Source organism: Equus przewalskii, chromosome 27 (genome assembly GCF_037783145.1).
Source record: "Equus przewalskii isolate Varuska chromosome 27, EquPr2, whole genome shotgun sequence".
Classification (NCBI taxonomy): domain Eukaryota; kingdom Metazoa; phylum Chordata; class Mammalia; order Perissodactyla; family Equidae; genus Equus; species Equus przewalskii.
This window is the reverse complement of record NC_091857.1, coordinates 13863444-13888259: the sequence shown is the minus strand read 5'-3', so window position 1 is coordinate 13888259 and position 24816 is coordinate 13863444. Positions and strand designations below refer to the sequence as shown.

Sequence of the window (24816 nt, the reverse complement as noted above, 5' to 3'; positions counted from 1 at the left end):
CTATCACTGGTTTGGGGGCTAATTCAATCTGGAAATATGATGGGTATGATGGTTAACTTTATTTTTTTAAACAATTTTTTACTTTTATATATGGAGAAAGATTTATTCAAAATGTCCAAAATGAGAAGGTGGTAGGATAGGTTCTCTCAAATCCACATTCCATGGTTCATTTTATATGTCAACGTGACTAGGCTATGAGGTGCTCAGATGCGAGGTCAAACATTATTCTGGGTGTGTCTGTGGCGGTGTTTTTGGATGAAAGTAACATTTGAATTGGTAGACAGAGTAAAGCAGACTGCCTAAGGTGGGTGGCCTTCATCCAACCAGCTGATAGCCTGAATAGAACAAAAAGGCTGACCCTCCCTTGAGTAAGAGGAAACGCCTCCTGCTTGACTGCTTTGAGCTGAGACTTCAGTCTTTCCTGGCCTTTGACTTAAACTAAAACATCAGCTCTTCTTGGCTGTTGAGCCTGCCAGCCTTTAGACTGGAACTACACTGTCAACTACCCCGTCAGCTGTCCTGGGTCTCCAGCTTGCCAAGTGCAGATCTTGGGACTTCTCAGCTTCTGTAATCTCATGAGTGAATTCCTTATAATAAATCTGTGTGATATATATATATATATATATATATATATATATATATATATATATATATTTTTATCGATCATCTATCTACATCCTATTGGTTCTGTTTCTCTGCAGAACCCTAATACAACGAGCACATATTAAGTAAAGCTCTGCCTAAGTTCCCGCCTTGTAACATATCAAATATTTAGTCTGCATAATTTGGCCAAAGTGAAACTAGCACATTGTAGGCTCCCCAAAGGATTTATTATAGGGAGAAAAACACAACAGTTAACAACTTCCCTGATCAGACATCATTTCAGAGCACAAGCCTTTTTTTTCAACCTATTCATCCCATTTCGAAACTAAAATAGATTAGAGCTTTCAAACTAGAGAGCAGTAGCACACTTCTGCACGGTGAACGCTGCACTGTAAAAAAGTTGAAAATCAAACCGCCGCTGAGTGTATTCGGCGAGGGTGGGGCAGGAACGGGGCACGTGCCCAGAAGGCCTCCCGGAAGCAGCGGCTTCCTGGGTCCTCCGGAAGTGGGTGTTGTGCAGCCAGGGGGCTGCCATTGTGCAGCCCCGCAGCCCTCAAAGATAAACCGGTTAGCCACGGTGAAGCTGGTTAGCCAGCTGAGTGAGTGGGAGGCCGACACGGCCATGGCTGCGAAGGCGAACTGGCGCTCAGTGTAGAAGGACAGCGCCTGGGTCTTCCTGGGAGCGTTTCCTTATGAGCTGACGGAAGGAGACGTCCTCTGCGTGTTCTCCCTGTACGGGGAGATTGTTAACGTTAATCTCGTGCGGGCCGGGAAGACAGGGAAGTCTAAAGGATTCTGCTTTCTCTGTTATGAAGACCAGAGGAGTACAGTTTTGGCCGTTGACAGTCTTAATGGCGTCAAGATCAAGGGAAGAGCTATCCGAGTGGACCACGTATCCCGCTCCCGCCCCCCTCGGGCCTCACAGGATGTGGATGACGCCACCAGAGAGCTCTGGGCGAAGGGCTGCGGGGCTGAGACCCCTCATCCAGTTCATCTGAGGGCTCTGAAGACGAAGCCCTCTCAGCACAGCACAAACAAGAAAAACAGACAAGAAAAAAGACCGAAGAGAAGACTGTTGTATTAGTTAAAGAGGAAGAGGGACAGTCAGAGCAGCCCTCGTCCCTGCCAGCCGGAGGCCAGACTGAAATGGAGAGGGACGCCCCAGGCTCCGATAAACAAACCCAGGTAAAGTTAGGGTCTAGAGAGGGCCAGAAACCTGACCCAGCTGCCCTGAGGCGGAGACAGCTTCCTCAGGGTGTGGAGGGGTCTGGAGAGGGGGCTGAGGAAGGAGAATCCAGGTTTTGAGCCCAGCGCTTTATCAGAGGCAGGAGGAGGAAAGAGGAGGAGAGGGGGGACAAGGACAGAGGCTGAAGCTCAGACATCTTGTAGCGGATCTAAAGGCAGAGCCACACAGTTCTCCAATCCCAGTGACCACAGGCAGACCAGTCCCGGACCAAGGCTGCAGCCTGCTTAGATCCTCCTATTCTGAAATGAAACGTGACACTTAAAATGCTATGGGCTGCAACTTGTTATTAATTTGATAATTTCTGTAAATAAAGTATCTGGGACAGAATTTCCTTAAGATTTGAACAAGTCTGTTTTTCCTACAACTACTCAAAATTTTACAACAGTTGAAATTATGTTACAGGATTTGTGTGGCTCCTTTTGTAATTTCCTCGAGATTTTGATGCCTAAGATTTTACGAGTAGTGCCTTATAGTGGTTCACCATGTAGTACCTCCCCATCCATAGTGTCCTGCTTAAATGTTACCACTTTCTCTGTAGTGGAATGTGCAAAATGTTAGAAGCACTCAACCATGTGATCTCTATAGTCTGTCATTCTAAGCTTCTCAGGCTAAGATGGGAGAATTTCAGCCAGCTAGAGGGAACTTACTGCAATCATGTTTTTTCTAGTAAGCAGTAAAATATACTTAAGATATTTAGGTTCCTGCTCCCGTATGATTTTATGTATCAATAGCAATGGAAGTTTTTTTTTTTTTTTGTCGTTGTAACTTTAGCTACAATAGCTGACATGATTGCTATTTAGCTCTACTTCATATATATAAAAACCAAGGAAAGCTTAGTATTTTATTGTTTCTCACAAGAAATTGTTCGATCTGCTAGGAGCTTGGGATATGTAAAGCGATATAGCCTAATTGGAAATGCAGAGTGTTTCCTGCATTTTGTTAGTATTTGATGTTTGATTGATGAGTGTTTCATTCCCATTTGCAAGTTCATATTCTGCATATGGGCGCAACTGCATATATGAACTTGCAGAGGTTGCTACCTAGGATGCAAATCTTAAGCCATCCTTTTGGAAATTGCCTGTGCATTTTACATAAGGAAAAAACTTCCTAAGATTCTAATATCTTGAATAATTTTGATTATTGTGACTATGGGCCAATTGTTCTTTATACAGAAAATATATTTGGCGTAGAAAATTTCTCAGAAAAGCTACTAATTTTGCATTACTATGTACAGAAGTTACCAGTACTATAAGCAATGAGAGTATTGCCAATCAGCATTAGAAAAAATGTTTTTAATCCAGTTACCAGAACTTAACTTTTCATTTTCCCACATGTACTTCCAGTCTTTGCCCACATATATGCATATTTACATAGTTGCATGTTCTTCATTTATCCATTTATTTGTTCATTCATTCAAGAAATATTTCTTAAGTTTCTATTAAATATCAGGTGCTGTAATATAGTTGGGGATATAAAAATGAATATGGCACAATGCCTGACCAAAGGAGGTCATAATGTAGTGGAAGAGATGCATATGTACACAGTTAAATTAGAACAATGTGAAGAGTGCTCTAGAATTGTAAAAGGGCCACAGGAGAGTCAGTGGGGCGAGTGAGGTGAGCAAAGACCTTGCAGGCAGGGATTCCAACATGTGCAGAAGCTATGGGAGGCAAAAGTAGTTCAGTGTAAGAGGGAGCCTGGGGTATGGTACGTAACAATGAGAAATGAGGATGTTGAGAACAGGAGAGATGCAAGCAAGTTCTTGCATGCCATATAGACTGTTTGAGCTGAGCTTAATTTGAAGGAGTCAACGATTTTAAAGAGAAAGGGATATGATGAGAAATACATTTTTGAAAGAGCACGTGGTGAGAAGGTAGAGGATGAATTAGGCTCAGAAGGAACTGGGAGTAGAGTGGTGAGCAGGGAAGCAATTGCAGAAGTTTAGGAAAGAGATCTTGAGGGCCTGAACTAAGGCGGCTTGGTGCAGGAGATAGAGATGAACTCAGGATTCCAACATATTTAAGAGAGAATTTTAGAGGGAAAGGGAAGACCCCCCCCCAAAGTTCTGACTAAGCAATACAGGAAGAGGAGCAAAATCTATGTGGTAAGGAGGGAGTGGAGAAATGGAGGGTGATGACAGAAAAGGTTGAGTTCATTTTGCATCTTGTTGAAGTCAACCCAAGTAATAGGTTGACAGTGGCACAGAATTTAACAAGAATTCAAGCAGTTCACAAGAAAGGTGAGGGAGCACACCAGATAGCACTGAGAGGTGAGCATACATGAACGGCAACTTCAACTATTGTCTTCTGCTTATTACATATAACAAAATACACCTTTCCATAATTTGAGTGGTTGCACAATATTTCATGTAATGAATATAGAATAATTTAGCAAACATATAGAAGTATCTTTCCCTTAAAATAGCAATGTATTGAGCATGTTTGTGCATATACTTATTTTGATGCTATTATTTTATTTACTTTTTGGTGAGGAAGATTGGCCCAGAGGTAACATGTGTGCCAATCTTCCTCTTTTTGCTTGAGGAAGATTGTCCCTGAGCTAACATCTGTGCCAATCTTCCTCTTTTTAATATGTGGGATACCGCCACAGCATGGCTTGATGAGCTGTGTGTAGGTCCATGCCTGGGATCTGAACCAATGAACCCCAGGATGCTGAAGTGGAGTGTGCGAACTTAACTACTATGCCACCAGCTCGGTCCTGTGGTGCTGTTATTTTTTATGTTATTTCCATAGGATAAATTCTTGGGAACTGGATCATCGGCTCAAAGGATATGAGTGTTTTTGGCTTTTTGGTTTTTCCAAGCCATTTAGCATCATTTATACTTATGATATTAGAGAACAGATTCAGTCATAAAGAATTTGGTGAGTGAAATAAAATGACAGGATTCTCAACTGAACTTCATAGCCGTGGCGAATATGCCTAGATATACTAGCCATTTGGTTTGAGGCTAATCATTTTTCTAAAATACTATCCATTTGAAATAAAGATGGTTCTAGGGTTAGTGGGACTCCCAGCAAAAGTCATTTCTTGACTTCATAATACACTTGCTTAGCTGGTATACTTGTTTATCTTGTTATTTAAAATTCTAATAGAAGGAAGCAAAATACTTGTATCAAATGTTGGGAAAGCTAAATTTTATTCTTAATTCTGCAAAGTGGGAGTGAAATTGACTGTATCATTTGAAACTTCATCTGTGGGGTCCTTGGTGGGTACCTAGATGGCCTCACAATGGAGCCGCCTCTCATTGGAAGAGCAAGCTGGTTATATTTTTGATGCTTTGTGTTTATATGTGAGTCCATTTATTGTCTAAAACGTGTGACATTAAATAGCCGTAGATTCTAAATTGAAGATAAGCCATAAGTTAAATAGCAATATCTGTTATCAAAGATGATCGCTTTATAGGAATATATATTTTTGGGTGAATCCCTTACATAAAATTCAGTAATTTGTGCTGGAATAATTAATTTGCCTTGACAGGCCTAATGGTAATTTTACCGTCTTTTTCCCCCCATTGTTTTTGCGTTTCATTTGTACAAGAGGAAGAAGACACATGATCTGAGTTTGGCTCATGTGTCTGAATATGGCCCCGCAGGGAAGACTTGATTCAGCTGAAGCTATTGCTTTTTAGAGACCTGTTAGTTTGAGCGGCTGCCTCAGCAGCCTTCATCTTGTTACATCACTTGAGATATATCTCTGTGATAGAAAGAGAGAAAGATGTGACTAAGCAATAGTTTTTGACTAAGACTTAAAATTTCAAAACCAGAAACAGAGATGGATGATTCTGAAGTTATGTTTTTATAATATGTGACACATAGACAGTTTTCTTATTCCAATTTTAAAGCATTCCCTTAACCCTCAGAGATTTTTGTTTTGTCTCATTCACAGTCAAACTCTTTCTTTGCCATAGACTATTGCATTTTTGGTTTAATAATCTGAGCCCTTATCCAGAAGGCATCTCAAAGAGTCGATCTACAAAAATAGATTTCAGGGCCGCACCTTCTGAAGGACAATTCAGTGCTTGCTTTCCTCTCGTGCCCCATGTGCAAATAAGGAATCTCAGTTCATCAGCTGTTAATGTAAATGAGGGATAAATTATGCTTGTTTATCTAATTGGGCTTAACCAGAGGACTAGGATGGAGTCAACCACAGCTTTATTTGAGAGATGTGGCAAGAGTGGCTTTTAGCCTGTGATACCTAAGTCAGCTGGGAACGTAGCTGATGGCCATGTCAACACCTTTCAGGTATTCCTAGTGCCTTTGAGTTTGGAAATTCATAGGTTCTCTTAAAGCACCAGTAGCAAATAAAATGACATAACATTTGAAGCTACATTTACGTAATTGCTGTGGATTTGATTAATATCAATTACGTTAATGCTTGTTTTACCCCTTATAGCTGATTGACTCAATTTGCTAGTTGTTTTAGGATGTTCAAGAAATGATGCAGAGCCAGCTCTGATGGCCTAGTGGTTAAAGTTTGGCACACTCTGCTTCAGCGGCCCGGGTATGGAACCACATTACTCATCTATCAGCAGCCATGCTGTGGTGGTGGCTTACATAGAAGAAGTAGCAGGTCCTACTACTAGAATGTATGACTATGTACTGGGGCTTTGGGTAGGGAAAAAAAAAAGAGAGAGGAAGATTGCAATAGCTCAGGGCAAATCTTTCCCAGGGAAAAAAGAAAAATATCCAAATTATCCTTTCACATCAGTTAAGGAACTAGTAAGAGAAAATACGCTTTGATTTGTTGAGAGGCAGAAGTTCTCTCTTAAGTGACAGTCTCCTTGGCTTTCTGAACTAAAGCTTAAGTTGAACTGCAGTATATTTTCTGTTGCTTTGGCTTATTTGATTCTTTTACTCTTTCACTGAAGGTCAGTCTTTGACCATAAATATGTAGAAGATAAAAATATATTGAGCTTAGGAGTTTGGTCTGCTCAGTGGCTGAGGACTTCAGATTTCCCCCTACATACAGAAGTTTGAAAGGAACAGCATGTGATAGAGGTAATAATGGAAAGCAATGCAGGTGAAATACAGGTGGACTGCATCTCTGATAGATAGCGACAATGCCATGTAGTCCAATACAAAGGCTAAGCAATATTTCAGGCATGCAACCTTTCTTTGGTGGCTTGTTCACGCCAGTGAGACGGCTTTAGAAGAGGGTAGGCCTAGAGAATCCTCTGACAGCGCTGGCCTTTGGGTCTGCTGGGAGCCAGGTTTGCTAGTAGGAAAAGCTTGAGAAACAGGATAAGTTTCACAGTACCATTTCATATTTAAACCCTGCAAAGTTTGATACGTGTAGATAAGCTTGCAAATAGATTGGACTTGTACAGGGAACCAAGATGGAGGAATAAGAGCACAGAGCAGAAATAGATTTGGGTGTGGTATTTTTGTATTTTAGGTAGTTACTTCTCAGGATTAGTATCCTATTTTTTATTAGTATTTCTATTTCATTGAATATGTAATAAGTAATATTAAGAAAGAGGTCTATTGTTTTTATCTTCCACTCGTGACTGAAATCATATGGTATTTGACTTTCTCCGTCTGACTTACTTTGCTTAGCATGACACCCTCAAGGTCCATCCATGTTGTCGCAAATGGCAAGATTTCATCTTTTGTATAGACGAGGAGTGTTCCACTGTGTATAGATACTACACTTTCTTTATCCATTCTTCTATTACCAGAGGGGAAGGGCAGAGGGAGGAGGGCAAAAGGGGTGATAGGGCACATGTGTATGGTGACAGATGCTAAGTAGTCTTTGGGTGGTGAACATGATAGAGTCTACACAGAAATCAAAATATAATGATGTACACCTGAAATTTATATAATTTATATAATGTTATAAACCAGCGTCCTCAATAAAAAAATAAATAACAACAAAAAACCTTGATGTGAAAAAAAAAAGAATAAAGCTCTTATACTTTTAAACTCCTTAACTGAATATTTTCATAGGAATGGACATTGTTTTTGTCTCTAGCAATTTTTAGTTACTAACTAACGATTAGCAGACAGCATGGTTATTGTTGAAATATTGTGTGAGTACCAGTAACAAAGCCTTCTTTAAAATTCTAGGAATTTATTGTGCAAAGGGTTCCCACATTTTTCATTGTCATTTTCTTTCCACGATGTTTTTGACACATTTCTGGCATGTTACTTCAGCTTCTTGTTGGATTTCTGTCAAACAAAAGTTTTCAATATTTGTTTTACCACTGATAATAGGAAAGAGCAGATCTTTGTTAACATTAACATGTTATTGAGATTTCAAAGGTGGGGGACGTTATCTTTTCCTACTTTTCTTTATGGTATGGTGTTTGTAATCTGGTGTTCCCAAAATAATAAGCACTCTTTTGGGAAATAAGTTGAGTACATAGCCAAGTAATTTCTCACATAAAACAGATAAAGAAAGGTAGTGCCTTTTAGGTTAACCTATTAAAAATATCAGTACAACAGTAACTACCCATTATATTGATCAACCAGAGGTTAATCCATTTTTGTTCATAATGATCTAGCTATGCACTTTCAGGATAAAGAGGAATTTTCTTCCTTTTTCTATTGGTTATGAATGGAAGTCATCAATTTTTTTTTCCTGACTTTCATCTTAATGGTCTAAAATAAAGAGTTAGATGCATGGCTTTTCAATTTCTTTTACTACTTTATTTTATTACTTGGTTATTTTAAGGTCAAAAGATTTCCATTTCCAAAATACATAATAGAAATAATAAAGCAGTAAAATTTGGACCTGGATAATATGGACATTTTTCTTAAAAATGTCAACATGATTTACAAATTATTAAAAAGGCAGTAAAATTTTAACTTACATAGCATAAACTTTACCTTAAACTGTCAGATACGTGATTTCAAAGTTATTTTATTAATGCATCATTAATAATTATTGTTCTTATCAACAGAGAAAGCGAAGTAAAATCTAGTTACTCAAGTAATCATTAGAATTGGAAACACTAGATGGTCATGTGTTGATTTGGTTTCATCAGCCTGGTCTGTATTTCTGTTATGGTGTCTAAGGTCAAGTCTATATAATCAAATAGCTGAAGACAAGTTGAGGGTTTTCCAGTTGAATCAGGCTCCAAAAATCATTTTTATATACGTCGTCTGGAGAATTGACTAAAGGTGGTTTCTTGTAAAGGATGTCTGTAGGAGACAATTGCTTCAGTTTTCCATTTAGCTACAGTGATCCCGGCCAAAATGTCCTCTTCTGTTGAGTTTCTCTTCAAAGTAAGATTCCGGAATCCCTGTAAAATCTGAAACAGTCATCCTCATGTAGGTAACAGCATCTTCTCAGAAACCCTGTCATAATTCATTTGTAAAATGAATAGTTTTTGTAAAATAAAATAGTTTTCCGTAAGAAGAATGTTCTGTAAGGAAAAATAATTGGCCAGTCCCCTGGAGAAAGTGCTGTTAAATAGTGTGTTATGGGAATAGATAACATTTTTTTTTTTGTCTTTGTGATTTTTTCAACATAAATTTTAGTCAGAGAAATCATTTCAAAGTAGAATAGCTTCAGAAATACTCAGTGCAGAAGTAGTTCTGTTGGGGACTGTTAAGTGCGGAGGCCCCAAGTGAAGCACTCCTCCATGTTTGCAAAACTGTCTTCATCCCCAGGAGGCTGGCAGCCTGTGGTATTTCTAGAATGCTGCGGCAGAAGTGGTGCTAGAGGGCATTGTGATTTTTGCCAACGACAGTCATCTTCTTTAATGGCAATAGATCCTCCAGAAAAGAATTGAAAATTAACAATGATGATAGTGTGCTCCATTTGTCATCCTGTATTCTCTAATACTTAGTATTAAATATGTATAAACATAGCCAATTGTCGTAATAACTACCTTATTAACACCTGTTGTCAAAGATCTTTGAAAGCAAACCTTGTAAGATTAAGGACCGACAGGAATGTGTTCCTTAAAATGATGTGACCATTTTGAAATGTCCTTGACCAGTCCATCCCAGTGGGAGAGTACTTACACGGTAGGAGTATTTGGGCAAAGTGCTTGAAACATTAGGACGTAGCAAAAATGATTTTGAAATGTTTTCTTGTTCAGAATACATTCATTGCCAGGATACTGCTAGTCGACCATTTTATGTCCCATGCTTGGAGAGTTTAAAACACTATAATACAGGCCTCTGATTCCACGTTGGGCAATTTTTTAATCCATGTGTCAGTAGCAAATGAGCTGATTAGTAGCGTGGATAACTTCTGGGATCTCCCATTTCCTTTATTGACAATTCCTTTGTAAAGCAAATGCTAATAATAAAGACTGGAACTCTTGTTCATTAGACATGCAACAGTAAAATGGGTAACACAGCTATAGAAATATATTTGCAATATGTTCTCTTTGCACAATATGCATACAAATACTGCCATCGCTATTCACCCAAATTAGTGATGTATAATAGAATACTCATAGCCTTTTATAGGTTCCTGTGACCTTTAATTGGCTCTCATTTCAGACAATAATTGCCATATTAGAAAATGCCATCCTTATCTTTTGCAGTTATTTTAATGTTCAAACATAATCATAGTACTTTTAATATTTTGAAGTTTCTTTGTTTAACTTCAATTTTCAGTCAAAGACCATTATTCACCCCTGGAGGATTCATCACAGTGGGGAGTTTGAACTGCTCCTCTAAAAAGAATGCTTCACTGGAATAGGTGTCATCCCCTTAGGAATATGGAAAATAAGCAGCTACTCATCTTAAACTTAAGCCAAAAGAACCTCAGCTAATCTGGTGATGGCTGTAGAAAATGCACTAGTGACGTGAAAGCTGTGGCTCATCTTCATCATCGTCATCACGTGTATGGTACTTCCTTTGTGCCCAGACCTGTTCTAAGAGCTGTATCTATGTTAACATAGAAGCCTTTGAGGTATGTACTATTATCGCTATTTGTCACTTGAGAGAAAGGAGGCAAGACTGTTAAGAAACTTCCCCTCATCACCAGCTAGAAAGTGCTAGAGCTAGAATTTGACCCCAGGCAGTCCGGCTTCAGAATCAACCCTCATCATCATGTTTTAGCTTCATGCCATGATGTCTTTTCTCCAGGTTTTTATTTGATTGTTTTGTCTAACTGTGTTTTTTCGGGGGGCAAACATTCATTTGAACTTCCAAATATTTTAATCCTTCTTTATCGAGGCTTTGAAAACATCTTTTTAGTAAAAAAAGTTGCAGTTGCTACAAAATTTCCGGAGCACCTAACTTTTGAGAAGTTGTTTCAAGCCTTCATTTGTTTCTGGCCTGACGTTTTCTGAATGATCAGTCACAAAATCTGAATAAGGCTGATCTTAGAATATTGCCATGTTCAGCTCTTCAAAAATAACCATTGTGGCACGTGACCTATCATTCTTATGGATTCTATTGAATTCTATGAGCTTAGCTGCTGTGCCAATCATTTTATTTGCCTTCTTCTTTAATACTGTCTATCAGCAAATCCGGAGGCAGTATTTTCTTTTGTGGTGATGCTCAAAATATGAAGATTTTATGCTTGTAAAATGTGCTTTCATGGCTTAGTCCACTGTCTTAGAAACAAAGCTAGTAAAAATGTGCCATGTTATAACTATTTTCTAAATCAGAATTATTTTACAAATCAATAAATGCTGTGTTATCATTGTCATTGCCTTAAAATATTTTTAAAAATTGAGTCAAAGGAGCCTGGGGAAATAGAATTTAGCAAATGGCAAAAGGAAAAAATGACCTCTTGATTGTTGCATCAAATGCAGTTGAATTTTGACCTGCATGTGATGGCCTTGTCCACAGTTAATGACTAAATTGATCTATTTTTTTGTTGATTTGGTGTTTTGGTCAGCTTTAAAGATCAATTTTTGCCTTATTGCTCAGGTTGTCATGTAGTTTATTTGATTTTGTCATTGAAAGATAAAGAATTGCTCACCTGTCAATCAGGCATGTTTCTCAGGTAAAGGTAGCCAATGAGGAAGTTAGATCATTGAGTTGAAGAAATCACTGATGTTGAGGAATATAATTTTTTAGTATTTCGTTTAGGTGGGTTATTTATGTTTTCAAATTTTGTAGGTAATGAATGATTTGCGCGTTGCTTGTTAAATGCTGCTTGGTATATGGTGATGATCTAGATTCTACACAAAGTCAGCAAAGAACCTGATAGCTTTTGGTTTATGAGCTAGGATGGAAAAAAAGTGTAATTTTAAAATGTAAGTTTAAATAGTGAGTATATTTATATGTGGAACAGGAAAGCGATAACTGCATTTTGTGATACTGAGAATCAATTGAGAATGTTTAACAAAGAGGGTCAAAGGAGCTCACTTTGCCTTCTTGCTAATCAGAGAGAATCCATTGATGGGGTGCATTTTCAAGAGGCGTTGGAAAGAGAGGGAAAGAGCTAACAGGAGGCTTTATTTGGGATAATAAAGACATTCTAGGAGTAGACTTTAACGTGGGAAAATACAGATGGCGAATGATAGCACTGAAGGCAAAGTAAAATGGGGACCTGGCTGTAGACATAAATAAATAGAAAGTGGAACTGAAAATTGAAGACTTTCCTTAATTTTCGGAAAGAAAGTGGTCTTTCAATAAAGCCGGAGTGCTATGAAGACCCTGTTCATACCTGGAAAAAATGTATAAAATATGTTACATTTAAATTAAAGTTTAAAGTCTCACCGTGTAACAAATTAGTCATTAAGCATATTCTAGAACACTTTCTTAACCTGTGTCTGAAGGACTGGGAAAACAATTATTAAAATTTCATATATATTTGGTGATAGGCAGATGATTCCCTAGAACATTGTCTCAATGCTGCTGAGAAATGTACTTTGACTAGTAAATTAATGGTTTCTGGTGATCTTAATGTTAACATAACATTTGGAGGCGTTACTCATCAGGGGTGCAATATTGTGTTTCACAAGATGCATGAGACAAAGGCGCTTAATGAGCTTTGGCTGTGCTGCACATATTGTGCACAACTCTGTTCAAACTGTTACAGGCTTCCTGCCAAGATGTGTAGGAGAAATTGCCTAAAAGATTAGTAGAAGAATTGGTCCCATCCCCTGCTGTGTACCCTTGTGATTGGTTTGTCAACAGTTGGAGAAAATTTTGATATAGACAGTAAACAATTAGTGTCAGTTCACAGGAAGGCTGGACCCCTGAATAAGATTTATGAAAAGAGAAATAGTGACTCTAGCATAGTATTTCCTTCTTTGTGATAAGTGGTGGTTTGAATAGGTAGTGGCCACTCCTGATATTTATTATTCATGCGCATTCACGTTTTTAATAAATATTTTCTGTGATGAATTCCATTTGCTATACTTCTAGAAAATGAATGGCTAGGTACCATTGCAAGCTTAGTATTCCCTTATTGTATAAATAGCAAAAATTTAGAATTATTCATATCTTCATTAAATTTTAAACATAAATAAATAACAGTTAAAGTTGTTGCCCACTAATGGTCTGCAAATGAAAAGTGGCAAAGGCTGTTTGTTATCCTACATGGCCTGCTGTTTAGAAGACTTACATACATAAACAGTATTCCTAAGTTATAGAATCAGTGTACAATGGAAAAATAAATGACCTATAAAACTTTAAACATACACAACTGGCATAGTTCTATTTAGCTTTTTTGTTTTGCAAATTATTTTAGCATATTCTCTTTCCTGGTTATCAACATTTTTTCTTGCATGGTATTTTAAAAATAACATCCATACTTTATCAGCATATAAATATTTCACATAGTAACAAAGCTTAACTTCTTTGTTACACCATTACAAAACATATTGGCCAACATTTATTGAATGTTTGCTGTGTGCCAGGAACTGTTCAAAGTGCTTTATATATGTTAACTCATGTATTAACTCACAGTGATCCTGAGAGGTAATTACTGTTATCAGCCTCACTTTATAGATGGGAAAAGTGAGGTACTGAGAAATTAGGAAGCTTGTCAAGCCTCACGGCTGGAAAGCAGTGAAGTGAACAGTCAGTCCGGGTAGTCTGACTACTGAGTCAGTCCTGTTGACCATTATGCATACTACCTTTTTCCGATTACCTGGGAATAAATGTTTGTGGTGGGTAGAATTGACTTGTAGAATGTTTTTAAATTGGAGGATGTTTCTAATAGTGCATATGTTCTGCTTTGAAAAATATGATACCAAACTAAGATTTGAAATAATTGTTTGCATTCAATACTATTATTTCTTTAACTGTGTTAAGTATGCAGTTCAGTGGTATTAATGCATTCACATTGTTGTGCAACCATGACCACTATCCAACTGCTGGACCTTTTCATCATCCCAAATGGAAACTCTGTACCCATGAAATAATAACTTCTCACTATCCCCTTCCCGCAGCCCCTGGTAACTGCTCTTCTACTTTCTGTCTCTGTAACTCACTTTCCCTTCGATAAAGTGATGCTGATAACAGTAATTATCTCTTAGGATTATTGTGACTTAATAATAGGCTTAACATAGCATAATCTCTCTGCTGAGCTATGTTAGATGCAAGGGGGGGCCCTTGGATGGTAGAGCTCTTCTAAGATGAACCTACCTCGTTTGAATTGTCTGCTAATTCACTATTATCTTTCTGCCCAGAGAGAAATGCCTTCATGGAAACTGTATGAGTGTGTGTGTGTGTGTGTGTTTAGGCAGTGGATGGGAGGGAGGCAGGATGGGAAGGAAGGAAGTTTGAAGAACCTACTAGCAGGAATGAAATAGATAGTTGGTTTGTATCAGGATTCCAGTGATGCGCCTGTGTGTGTGTGTGTGTGTGCATGTGCACACGCATGCGTATGTTGGTAGAGTTGGGGAGTTAGGGATAGATATACCAGAATCAACTGTGAGATGTCAAACTATTCTTTGCTACTTCCCACCTCAGTTTTCTTGGAATCAAACTAGGGTCTTTGGGAGTGGGAGTCTGTGTCATTTATAGAAGCCCTTTTGGTGGTTGCGGTACCCCCACCAAAGCCCACCCCATACACACTCTTACACACTACCACACAGGCACTCACATGCCCCTTGGGAACTACTGCACTGGCTACACAGTCTAAAAAGGAGAAAAAAGGAAAGGCTGGTCAGTAGCTGGGCTAGCCTCAGTTACTTTGTAACACATTTGGGAAGATGGAGGCAAGCAGAACTGGAGATTCCAAGTATATTTAAGTCAACACTCTTGGATAGTAATGCCAAGAAATAAAGTGGTGGTAGCTATGAAAAACAAAAAAGAGACCAAACTGAAAAGATGGAAAATGCACAAAGCCAGTATAGAAAGGATCAGTGGGCCCAGGGCTGAGGCGATGAGGCATCCTTGTGGATTTATGAACAAACACATAGTTGGAGTCCATGAAAACAACAAAGATCACTTTAACGTGTGTTTTAAGACAAATACTGAATTACTTTGTTTTTAGGGATTTGATAATTTTATTTTTTAAATTGTTAAAATACATCCCTATGGTTCATTGGAGATATATGCCTAATTCAGCTATTCTTTTAGATGTCTTAAAAATAAAAATAATTTGGCTTGGGTCCCCCAGGACTTTCCGAGTTTTAGTACTGAAAATCCCATGTTTCCGGATTCCCTTTAATCTCGGCCGGTTGGTGATGGTTTGTCACCCTAAATTCAAGACATTATTTATGACTATATCTTTATCATTTTATGATATACGTATTAATTATTTTTTCTTCCTGTATGTTTTGTCTGTTTTCATCTTCATCTGTAAGAGAAATAGTCAACAATAAACTTTTCTTTGAATTACAAAACTATAGTTTTGAAGCAGACATTTTTGCTTTCAAAGGAAGAAGGCGGCAAAATGTTATTGAAAGTAGTTGCATTTAATGCTTAAAGTGTTATTTCCTAAATTGGATGCCTGGCTGGTGACCAGATGTTGAAGGAATGCATCATAATTGATTATAATGTCTGCCTTCAAATGCACATGCGTGTATTTGGAAAATCCCTCTGTTGGACATATGTATCTTCCTTAAGCTAATTCACTCTGATGGAAAGAAGAGAGAACAGGTGTTAGGGTTATTGTTCTTAGATGATTTATTTAAAACTCCCTTTTTTTCTAGTGTAAGCGTTTTGCACTATATATTTCCCTTCAAGCATTGCCCTAGCACCTTCCCATACATTTGGATACATTGTATTTTTGTTTCCATTCAATTTAAAACATGTTCTAATTTTCCTCTCAACTTGCTCATTGACCAATGGGATATTTAGAAGTATGTGGTTTAATCTCCAGATTTTTGAGAGTTTTATAGATATCTTTCTGTTATTGATGTCTAATTTAATTTTGTTATGACTGGAGAAGACGCTTTGTATGGTATTGGTTATTTTCAATTGGTTTAAGTTTGTTTTATGGCACAGATTATGGTCTATTTTGCTCAATGTTCCATGTCCACTTGAAAAGAATGTTTAATTCGCTTTTGTTGGGTTAAATCAGTTGATATTGTTACTGAGGTCTTCTAGATCCTTACTGATTTTCTGTCTACTTGTTGTATCGATTATTGAAAGAGCTGTGTTGAAATTTCCATCAGTAGTTGTGGATTTGTATTTTTTTTCCTTTAGTTCTATAAATTTTTACTTCATGTATTTTGAAGCTCTGTTGCTAAGTGGATACACATTTAGGATTTTTATATCCTAGTGAATGTAACCCTTTATCATTATGTAATTTCCCCCCTCATCCCAGGTAATATTCCTTCTTCTGACATCTACTTTGATATTAATATAGCCACTCCAGCTTTCTTTTGATTTGTGTTTGCGCAGTGTGTTTTCCCCATTCTTTTTCTTTTAACCTATGTCTTTATATATAAAGTGGGTTTCTTGTAGATAGCATATATTTGGATCTTGCTTTATTATTCAGTTTGAGCATTTCTATATTTTAATTAGTATGTTTAGATCATTTACTCATAATGTAACTGTTATGTGGTTTGATTAAAATCTGCCCAACTTGCTAGTTGTTTTCTCTGTGTTCCACTTGTTTTTCTCTTCCACTTTTCCTTTTTCTGCCTGCTTTTGAATTATTTATTATGAAGGTGTTTTAACTTCACTATTGGCTTATTATTTATACCTCTTACTAAGTTATTTTTAGTGTTTCTCTGGGGTTTACATTATACATCTTTGATTAATCACAGGTTACCTTTAAGTAATATTAGACCACTTCGTATATAGTGTGAGAAACTTACAACAGTATACGTCCAATTCATCTCTCTCCATTTTTTTTTTTGCTATTGTTGCCATACATTTTTCAGGCCTTAGAAAAATACAACCCTTAGGCCCAAATCGGTCATGCTCATTCATTTATGTATAATTTATGGCTGCTTTCATGGTACAAGGGCATAGTTGAGCAATTGCAACACAGACCTTATGGCTCACAAAGCTGAAGATATTTGCTACCTGATCCTTTAAAGAAAAAGTTTGACGACAACTGCTTTAGACAATCAGTTATCCTTCTTAGTGTGATTAAGAAAGGAATGTCTTTTATATTTACTTTTGTTTTAACTGTATCCAGAACTCTTCATTTTTTTGTGTAGATTCAAGTTTTTGTCTCATGTCGTATTTCTTCTTCCTAAGGAAATTCTTTAACATTTCTTGTAGTTCAGATCTGTTGGTAATGAATTCTCTCAATTGTATTTAACCTGAAAAAATATTTATCCTTTGTTTTTGAAAGTTATTTTTTATGAACATGTTTTTCTGGCTTCACAGTTATTTTCTTTCTGTCACTCCATAGTCTGGCTTGCATAGTGTCTGTCAAAACGTCTGCTCTAATTCTTACTTTTGTTTCTTTGTATATAATTTGTCTTTTTTCCTTTGGCCATCTTCAGTATTTTCTTTTTGTCTGTGATGGTCAGCCATTAGAATTTGATGTGCCCAGGTGTGGCTTTTTTCCCCTTGCCCCTTTTTCTGTGTTTTCCTTCTGGGATTCTAGTTATGCTTATGTTAGATTATTTGCTATTTTTCTACTGCTTTTTGATGCTCTATTCTGTTTCAGTTTTCTGTTTCACTCTTTTTAGTCTTTGTGTTATAGCTTGGGTAATTTCTATTGACTTATCTTCAGATTGATTTTTTTGACGATGTCAAATCTACAGATGAGTCTCTCACAGTCATTCTTCATGACTGTTACTATTGATTTTTATTTATAGCATTTCTTTCAACTCTTTCTTATCATTTCCATTTTTCTGCTGAAATTCCCCATCTGTTTGTTCTTGTTTTTTGCCTTTTACACGAATCCTCTAACGTGTAAATCACAGTTTAAAAAAATTTCATCTGGTAGTTCTAGTAATTCCAGTGCTGCTTTTGGGTAGTTTCTTGTGCCCTGCTTTTAAGTTTCCTGATCTTTTCTCTACCAGAGTCTAATCTGCTAAACCTATCCTATAGAACAGTTTCCATTTTTCTGTTGAGATTCTCTATTTGTTTCTTTTTATATGTACGTTTTACTTTAAATCCTTCAATATATTTTTGAATCATGGCTTTAGAGTCTTCATTAATTCCATTTTTTTTTTTTTCATTTTGGGATCTGTGCCTATTTACTGATTTTCTTCTTATCTTTTCTTATTTACATATCTAGTAATTTTTTATTGGATGGTGGACATTATTGAGCTTACATTGTTGAGTGTGTGGATTTTCTGGTCTTTGTTAATCGAATATTGGATTTTGTTCAAGTAGACAGTTAATTTTCTAGTGTATGTGGTTCATCATTTTGAGGCTTGCTTTTAAGCTATATTAGGAAAATTCTATAGTGGAATTTTTTGTAGGCTATATTAGCTACTTCTCATGTATGGTTTTTCTTAACTCAAATGAATACATAGCTTAAGTTCAAAAAAGAGAAGTGTGGTACATGTTAATCTATTATAAGGGTTTAACTTTAGAAAGTGCTCAGTAAAGTGCCTGTTTAGAAGAACCATGGGATCTCCATTCATTCATTCATCCATCAATTGTTATTCCCATGAGAGGCAGGAAGATATTAATAGGAAGAGGCAGATTCTTGGATTTTAGAGCAGGAACTGTACAAAGGGTTATGGGAATTATGAGGAAACAGTTCAGACTTCTGATTTCAGGAGGTGGTGGGAAGTCAGATTCATGGAGGAAGTGACATTTGAATTGGACCAGGAAGGAAGGAAGTATTTACGTTATGAGGTTTGGTGGAGGAGAAGACATCCCAGGCATAGCTAAAGTATATAAAAAGTTTTGGAGAACTGATAAAAATCAGTTTATCAAAGGTTCAAATGTGTTAGATGGGGATAATTATAATAGTAGTTAATATGGTTACTGTACATGTAAAATGAAATAATGCATGTGAAATGCTTAGCAAAATTTTTGGCATTTGGTATATACTAAAATATTGTTTATTTTGCAGATGTTTGGGAGCATTTTTTAAACAAGGATGATAAGCTTGTATATTCATTGAAAATATTAAATGTGACTATCTCATTACTGTTTTTTTCCTTTTTGCTGAGGAAGATTCTCTCTGAGCTAACATCTGTTGCCAGTCTTCCTTTATTTTGTATGTGGGCCACTGCCATAGCATGGCCACTGACAAGTGGTATAGGTCTGCACCTGGGAACCAAACCTGGGCCCCTGAAGCAGAAGGCACTGAACTTAACCATGAGGCCAGTGGGGCTGGCCTTCTCATTACCTTTTTAACAGATACTTAAAAAGACTATTGTTATGTTTGTTACTAAAATTATTAAATATTTGTTGTCATATTTTTAAGATTAGTCCCTTATTGAAGACATTATATAAAGATAGATGTTTTTATCTTCCTTCTTTAATCTTGATTATTACTCAGTAATGTATGTCATAATAGTAGACAGAGAAATATGCTTTGAACTTGGCTTTGAAAGGCTTAGATCAATAAGTCTCTGAACAATCATACAAAAATAATTTTTCACTTCTTCTGTTATATATAATTTTCATTTGAAACCTATAATTGGTCTTTGTCATGTTTGGTCACCTTGACTTTTTGACACTCTTGCCAGATATTCAATGACTATTATATAGATTCATGCTCGTGTCATGTATCTAGTAATCTATTCTTTGTTGTGCTAAAACTGTTAGTATTTAGCAGGATGGGCTTCTTCCTGATTACCCTTAACTGTTATGGCAAGATTATATGGCAGATTGACACCGGCAGTTTATTTTATGACATTGTTTATTTGATGTTTAAGAAAGCACTTAATCAACTGGTCTAAAAAACTGTCAGATAATAGATTGTCCTGGAAGCCAGAATTTGGCTTTGACAGTTTTTAAAAAAACAGATTTTGGCACAAAATTAGAGAAATAATTATGAAAATCATGAAGTACCTAGGAACCAAAATCTTGCTTAAGTAGCATACAGACTTTTAATAAATTTCTTACACCTTAATATTATATATAGCAATAAATCAGTGAAGAAGGTGAATTACTATGGTGACAGAAATATTGTTCATAGGAATTGGATATCGTCGCAGACATCCACGTGTTCAAGAACATCAGAAAAGGAGACGTGATTGATACAAGCTTCTAATATGGAGGCTAGCGTTTTTGTCCCTTTTAAGTTAGGGTCCATGGCCACTCTGTAGTATTAGTTGAGCTGCTTCTGCGTTTGCAGGTCATGAGAAAATAGATATGTGAAATAGAGCTCTAGGTTTCAAGATGCTTACAATTAGATAAGACGTATTTGTATGGGCTAGTAAAATGAAAAAAATTATCTTGTTCAACCACCTGACTTTATAAACAAGGCAATTTTATGTTATTTTAGCTATTCATAGATATGATAAGACTTTATGGCAGAGTTGGGGCTCAATCACAGGTTTTTATGTTTTTAACCTTTTCTTTCTTTCTACACTAAATAATAAAAGATGGCTGTACCTCATTTTCCACCTCTGTAAAATGGGCATTATTATTATGACTTATGCATTTTATCATAATCATTGTGAGGATTAACTGAATAAATACTTGTAAATCAAATGTTAAGTATTATGAACATATTAAGGATTCAATATGTGAAGCTATCAACAGCAGGATTATTTTAAGTTCTATGTTATCTGCAAAGACTGTATTTAATTCTGTTGGAGTTTAGAGGAAAGAATGATTAAAGAAGAATGGAGAAGCAGATTCTCAGGCATATGGTAGAAGACCCCAGTACATTGCAGTGGTAAAACTAGGGCTTCTAGAACAAGACAATTTGGGTATAAATCCTCTGCCACTTGCTAACAGTAGAACCGTGGACAATTTAGTTATAACTTTAAAAGCTTCAGCTTCCTCCAGTTTATAATAATAAAACCTTTGCTTAAGTGTGTCATGTGCACAAACTTGGTATATTTTAAATATCCAGTATACGTTAGCTTTTATTTTACTACTAGCCAAACAATTTGATAAAATCTGACAGTTGGCTAATCAAGTCAGTATAGCCAGAAGAAAAATACGTTCAAATGAGATTGTACTATATACATAAGGCTTAATTTTCAAATATTAGTAACATCCAGGTTGGATTTTACTAAAGCCATAACTGAAATTTTAGACTGTTTTAACAACTAAAAATATTCATTTTGCCATTTATTTTCTATCTTACTTTCAAACTATTTTTTTTGTCTTTTATATAAGGATCTCTCAATGAAATGTGTTTAATAAGAACTTTTTGCTTTAGAAGGTTACCAATGTGATTAGTATTGAAATAATGCTGACAAATAACATATGGTGATGATATAAATATTACACTAGATTTTCCTGTATTACAATTATTAAAAATTGGAAAAGTTTGGTGCCTGTTGTGTTAATCTAACAGAAGCAATGGGAACACAATCTTACCATTTCATATTATATTATTCTTTGCCAGCATAGTGAATTATATATCACAAGAAATAGAATTTTAACCTCCCGCTGTACAAAGGGAAATTTTATATTGATAGATATTGACCCTTATATTCTAATGTATGTATATCTAATTTAAGATTTCTAGTGCTTTTAGAAATTAGAGGGGTATACATGATAAAATATTGATATTAATTTAATGCTAAAGGATAATTAGAAATAAGTAGAAAACAAAGTAAAAAATGTCATTTTTTTCCTTTGTCCTTTGAAGAATAAGATCCAACGGACACAACTTTAACAGTAAGGGTATATTAAATATCTATTGCTACGTAACAATTACTCCAAAACTTAGCAGTTTAAAACAACAAATATTTATTATTTCGCAGATTTGGTGAATCAGAATCTGGGATAGTTTAGCTGGGTAGTTCTGGCTTAAGGTCTCTCATGCAGTTGCAGTCAAGCTGTTGGCCAGGGCTGCGGTCTCTTGACTAGAGTCGAGTCTGCTTCTGATCTCACTCACATGGTTCTTGGCAGGCCTCAGTTCCTCCCAGGCTATTGCATTGAGGGCCTCGTCTCCTTCCTGGCTGTTAGTCAGAGGCCTCTCAGTTCTCTGTCATATTGACCTCTCTGTAGGGCAGCTCACAACATAGAAGCTGGCTTTCTCTAGAGTGAGTGACTCAAAAGCGAGAGAGCCCAAGACAGAAGCCATAGGGTTTTATAACCTAATCTTGGAAATGACACACTATCACTTCTGTTACTCTGTTGGTCATACACACCAACTCTGGTATGAAGTGGGAGGGAACTTTACAGGGGTGTGAATAACAGAAGGCAGGAGTCATTGGGAGCCACTTTGGGGATTGGCTGCCATAGAGGGAAAGCGGTTCTTAATTTCTAACAAAGAGAGAGTGCTGTCTTACCTTATTCCTAAGACTCTTGGGGCTATATCCCCTGCCTCGGATGGTGATTTCTTTGACACTAAGCTGCAAGCTCAGTAAAGTTCTTATCTTACTGATTTAGTATAAAGGGCAGAGGGCCCTGGTCTAAGCAGACATTTGCTCATTTTTTCCCATGGCTTTCTCCATAGAGCTTTTAGCCTGTCTGGCCACCCCTTCAAGGTTCTGAATCACTCTATAAAACAAATCGGAAGGAGCCCTTATTGAGAATATTTGCATAAGGTACTAGAATTCCTTTTATGCCATTTTACCTCTAGAGTCCCCCTTACAAAGCTATTCATCTGCATCCAAGGCTAGGCTTTAAAAGAGTTCTTTCGCAATTTAGGACTCCTTTGCTTGCTGTTGTGAACAAAAGAGGAATTGGCTAAAACTGGGATCGTTTCCAACAGACTGTTTAAAAAAGGTCACAGATAGGTTATCTCTGTGACCAGTTGACATGTATAATAAGATTTGAAGACTTGGTGAAAATAATAAGTTTAACATATCAATCAGTGGCCTATCGAAGTGATCACACTTCACTGGCTGGAGGAATTTTGTTTCACTTAAACTCTGTATATTTTTCAGTCATAACAGATGAATGAAAGAGTATTTAGGCTTTCCTCCTGATTCAACCATATATATATTTACATATATATATATATATATATATATATATATATTTTTTTTTTTTTTTTTTGTCATCCAAGCTCCAGTTCTTGCTGTGTAATTGATTCTGGGCATCTGTTGAAATGGCAGGCAAGCCACAATCCCAAGGTATCTTTCCAGAAACTGCCTTATTCTCTCTTTCCGTATGTATTTGGTCTACAGTTTGGAGTTGAACTAAAGTGCTTATGCAGATATGTCAAGGGAGTGATGGTTGCTTTTTCTACTGCCTTAACCTGTATGTAGATGGCTTGAAAAGGGTAGCAGGAGAGAGCATAGCCTGGCTCTGAAGAATGGGGCTGCTCTTTCAGCTTAGTAAACCATATGTGGTGGATTTTATTATTGTTCCCAACTATGTTCTCCTTCCCCAGATGGTATACATCCATTCCTTTTGCCATGTGACCACCAGTGCCTTCCACCAGGCAGGGTATACTTTCTATGTCGTTGTTAAGCTTGGCTGTGTGTTTTTATTTGTATGATAGCAGATATAGCTCTCCATTAGTCTGAGTCCCAGAATAAGAAGATTTATAGAGCAGAGCTGGGCAGAGTTGCAGCAACTCTCAGACCAGTGAGTAAGAAATGCATGTTTATTGTTGCAAACTATTTACATTTCAGGATTGTTTGTTTGTGTTACCAAACCTGATTAATACAGCATATACACTGTGAAGTGGTTTTGTCCTGTGATGGACCATGTAAACACATGTTGTGGCTGCCAACCATAGAACAGACTGTCCCCTTGCATCCCCTTTAAAGAAACACTGCTGGCACCATCCATCATTTCACACATTTGAAGGTGATAAGGAACAGTAAGGAACACGCATTCGACTGTGAAGAATATCTATAAGGGCATGTGTTTTCTACCTCTCTATAAAAGAGGACCAACAGGCTAGATGGTGGCGAGCAGCTGAAGTTCAAAAAAGAATTGTGGTACGTGTTAACCTATTTATAAGGCTTTGACTTAAGAAAGTTCTCAGTAAAGTGCTTTTTTAGAAGAACCATGGGATCTTCATTCATTCATTCATCAATTATTATTCCCATGAGAACTAGGAAGATATTAACAGGAAGAGGCAGATTCTTGGATTTTAGAGCAGGAACTGTGCAAAGGGTTGTGGGAATTCTGAGGAAAGAGTACAGAGTTTTGGTGTCGGGAGGTGGTGGGAAGTCAGGTTGATGGAGGAAGAGACATTTGAATTAGACCATGAAGACAGGAAGGATTTACATTATGAGGTTTGATGGAGGAGAAGACACTGCAGAAGATCAGATCCGCGAGCAAAATGTCAGAAATGGAAAAGCAGGAGATGCTTACGAGAAACGATGAACTTTTTGATTTTAATGCAGCATAAGGCACATTGAGGAAAATAGGCTCAGGTGAGAGTGTGAAAAACCTTGAATGTCAGACACTTGATTCAGGCTTTGATTTCCAGGAAATGGGAAAGCACCGAAGATTTTCAAGTAGGGGCCTATATGACTATGTTATTCTTCAGAAAGGTATATGTGGCAGTGATAAGTAGTATATTTGACTCTTCCTGTCTATTTTTCTTCTATCTTTCCCCTTTTCTAAAAAAACATAATATGAAAATAAGGAGCCTTATCAAATTGAGTGCTTTTT

At 36.8% G+C, this 24816-nt stretch overlaps 1 pseudogene; it reads left to right on the top strand.

Moving 5' to 3' along the window:
• Positions 1 to 207: 207 nt before the first annotated feature.
• Positions 208 to 24816, top strand: part of LOC103549062 (RNA-binding motif protein, X-linked 2 pseudogene) — a 123823-nt pseudogene continuing 99214 nt past the window's right edge.